Source organism: Culex pipiens, chromosome 3 (assembly GCF_016801865.2).
Source record: "Culex pipiens pallens isolate TS chromosome 3, TS_CPP_V2, whole genome shotgun sequence".
Taxonomy (NCBI): Eukaryota; Metazoa; Arthropoda; class Insecta; order Diptera; family Culicidae; genus Culex; species Culex pipiens.
The window spans coordinates 21,122,101-21,125,876 of NC_068939.1; the positions used below are offsets into that span (position 1 = coordinate 21,122,101).

The 3,776-nt window shown below is 39.7% G+C and overlaps 1 long non-coding RNA gene across 1 annotated transcript; it reads right to left on the reverse strand.

Moving 5' to 3' along the window:
- Positions 1-253: 253 nt before the first annotated feature.
- LOC120412877 (uncharacterized) lies at positions 254-2,809 on the reverse strand. The gene is made up of 3 exons (XR_005604874.2): positions 1,660-2,809; positions 1,265-1,590; positions 254-1,204 (listed from the first exon to the last, which is right to left on the reverse strand). It is a non-coding gene; the product is annotated as an uncharacterized LOC120412877 (long non-coding RNA).
- Positions 2,810-3,776: the final 967 nt, after the last annotated feature.

The window sequence follows — 3,776 nt, forward strand, 5'->3', positions numbered from 1 at the left end:
GAGTTGCTCCTGATTTCAAACAGAAGCTAAACTTTTACTTATTCTAGTAAACAAAGCATATCCAAGCTACAAGATAAAACTAAATCCAGTACAAGTGGAGGGCTGTAAGATGAACTAAGCCTAAAGAAGCCCCAGAAAACTCTCAAATTAAACTTTACGTTCAGGTTCCGGTTCTGAAATGGAGAATCCACGGCCAAAATGCCAGGGGAAGAACGGGGTGTAATGCAACCATTTATTTTGGCCTCACTTAAGGTGAAATGCCTTCAAATCCGATTTCGGCTTCTTCTTATTTTTCTTCTTCTTTATAGTAATCATTGAAATCATTAATCATTATCAGTATACATGTGTTGGTAAGACTATCACAAATACCAACACACACCATGTTAGTGTTTATGTGTTTATGAAATGTTTATCAAACACAAATCTCTTTGTTTTGTTTGATGGAAAATGTAAACATTTAGAAAAAAGATAATTCACATTGCAGTGCAAAAACTATCCATAAAGCAGAACATTTTTTAATACCTACCTGGCCACTAGGCGGCGCTTAGTTCTGGTTGGTGGGGGGGGGAGGGGGCACAGGGGGGGCCAGCCTATCGCGCCAAGGAAAAGGGTCAAAATTTACGGGGGACTAACTTCTAACTTAAAAAATAAGCGATATCATCCAGTCAGCAATTGCTCTTGAAAAATCTGCTGGGACCAGTATTGGAGGCGCATTGTTAAATATTGATTTTTATTTGACAGTTGCAATTTTATAAAGCGTATTTCCCTCGACTTGTTCTCGTCGGAAGGCCGGGAGTATACAGACGTGCATGTCTGCACGAAGGATTGGCCGGTGTAATGTTTGTTAACCCGGATTTTCTCCATCTACAAGACCGTCGCCTTGCTGACTAAATGTACAACAAATTTGAGATTTTGCCCGAAAATGTCCAAAAAGCAAAGCCAATTGAACTCGTCAAGAATCCCAGCCGGGGTTTGCTCGTTGCGATTGCTCTGATTCAGCAGCCACTCTTCCGGGTTTACACCGAAAAGTTGCCCAAAGTGACTTGAACCGACGAAACCTTGATCTGCGGAACAAGCTGCAGCGTAATGTCCTTCAGATGATGTCCCAGATAGAGCAGTGACATGACCAGCAAAGATTCCGGTCAATTCTTGCCAACCCTTTTCAGCTTCATGATTTGGTCCAAAAGATTTCACCTTTTGCGGCCTGAAAATATAAAAGTTTTCATCAATCTCGAACCTTTTTCGCAATCTCTTGAAAACCAACCGAAAATGTCCCTTAACGGCCTGTTAGCCTGCACCTCCGGACCCACGTGGACCAACTCGACCTTGCTCACAAAGCTGTCTCCACGAGCACCAGGCAGCACTCGATGTGCAATGGAATTTCTAAACATGATTGTAAAATCCCTGCGATCGTCCCGGCAATTCTGAATCCCTCTCCGCCGGAAGTACATCCCAACCGGTGAGTCTTTCGACTGTTTCGTAGTGTCGGGCGACCAGCTTGTCATCGTCCGACGGTGGTAGGGTCAGCTCGAAAACGCCACTTATCGCTTGAAGAATTACTTATTATCCACTAGAGTTCTGGTCGGTTGACTAAACCGGAGGAAAAAGTGAAAAAAATTATTTTAGAAACATTATAGCCTAATTATATTTTTACCGTACTCTTCTTTGGAGTCCTCCGGGTTCTTTGTCGGGCATCTTAGCACAGACTATACTCAAAAAAGGCTCCGCCACTTCCGTTGGGCCGCTTGACGACGGAACACTTTTCGGGGACTTGCTCAGCTTGAAGATATTACAGCGGACACGGTCACAGGTTTCAATTCTCCTGCAGCTGGTTTGTTTTGCTGACACTGACACGAATGTTTTGATTTTGTTTTCTAACCCCATCCGCATGACAGAACTGCGGTGCGGTGGCATGACCAGTGATGCTAGTTTGAGTGTGGCTAAAATACAACTGTCGGGTATTTTTTTTCGTTTTAGTTTGGTTTTAGTTGCTCCTATTTGCTAATGAAAATTGTGTTTCCATGCAGGGTTAGTTGATAAGTTTCTTTTTCATTGAATACGCAAATAAAAAGTATATTTTAACTAAGATTGAATTTATTTGATTTCGTCTCGTACATTTGACTGGCAACACTTTTTACATCATCTTTGATAAATGTTTGGATAGGGCTTGTTTCGATTAATGTCAGTGGAAGAGGCTGTGTTGCAGTACGTTTTTTTCAAATGTTCATTTAGAAATGATGGATTTACACATACTAAGAAAGGTTTGTGTGTACGGACAGAGGCGGTAAAAAGAAAACTTCCTTCAGTCGGTTGCTCGGGTTCTGTGAAAATCAGCAGATTATAATCGATTTTTTTAGATATCGGCGGGTCAGAAAGTGTGTTCCGGAAGATTTGAACAAATCAAGTTGAGTGAAATAGTTTTGAAGCCTGTCCGACCAGAGGAACATTAAAAATTTAATTAAAGTAGTGACCAAGTTTATGAAGAAGAAGCGGCAAAATCAGGAAGCCAAAGGAAGAATAAGAAGACCCCCGGGTAAAAAATGTTGTGCTTCCGAATTTTTCGAAGTTTATTCCAGTTCTAAGAAATATTATGGAAAAATGTGTATTAATTTAGGTAGCAAATGGCGATAAAATTGTGGAGTTCACTTTTGAGAAAGGTAGGTTGTAAAATGTTGATTCAAGAGCTATTTTTCTGGAAGGGTATTTTTGTCAATGGCAAAGGTTAAGGTTGGGCAACAAATCATTGAAGGACATTAAGGGCAAGCGACGGCAGCCTTTTCGGCCATTTTTGGGATGTGCTCCAATTTCACCTTAACAACAACAATGGGGAAGTGTTTATTTATAGGATAATTATCGCCGAAGCCTGAAAGTGGAAAATTGTTTTTCGGGTGAAGGGTAGTTCTGGGGGGAATGCTTGTTGGTGCATAATATTGCATTTTACAAAAGCGCGCGCGAGCTACGAGCTAGGAGAACTTTGGCTAATTTCATTGTTGCAAAGTAGGACGAGAAAGGTATGGGAAACCTTGTGAGAGATTTGCTAATAGTTTTGATACGGAGATGAAGCATTTTGTTGTGAGAAGTGCTTTTTTTTTTTTTTTTTTTTTTTGTTAATATGGAATTGATATTTAATCAATAATAATTTAATTTTCGTTCATTAAAATTATCACAAACAGAATATAAAACGTGCAATGAATTTTCAGTGGATTCGCTAAAACTATTCCCTTCGAAATAAAAAAAATCCATATACGTGCTTTTCTACCTAACACTGCCATGAAAAAAGCAAAAAAAAAACTAAACAAACATTTTTAAAGCTTTCATGTTTCATAAAATTCAATCAACATCAAAACGACAGCGGCAGGCTCGTCACCAGGATAAAAAACAATATTCATTTTCGTCAGGACGAATTCATCAGGAGGACGCGTCCCTTTTTTTAGTCTCCGCCAGGCACAATTTTCGCATTTTTTCAGACTAGAATGAAAAGAGCTGTCCTGCGCTGCTTGCATGTTCCCAGATCAATCACGGCATTAATACTGAATCGACACACGATAAAACAGTGTGAGCGATTGGAGTGCAATTTTTAACGAATTTGTTCGATTTTATGATGGCAAAGGGTCAATCTGAGTGGCTAATCGATGTGTGTTTTTGTAGGTCTGTTTATGCGTTGTTTTAGCTTTGAGCAGTTATTTGTTTTCTGATTCTGAACGTTTTTTCTAATCATTCAAATTTTGTTTAAATGCATTACTGTAATTTAACATTTCTTGAAACAGCGGAAGTCG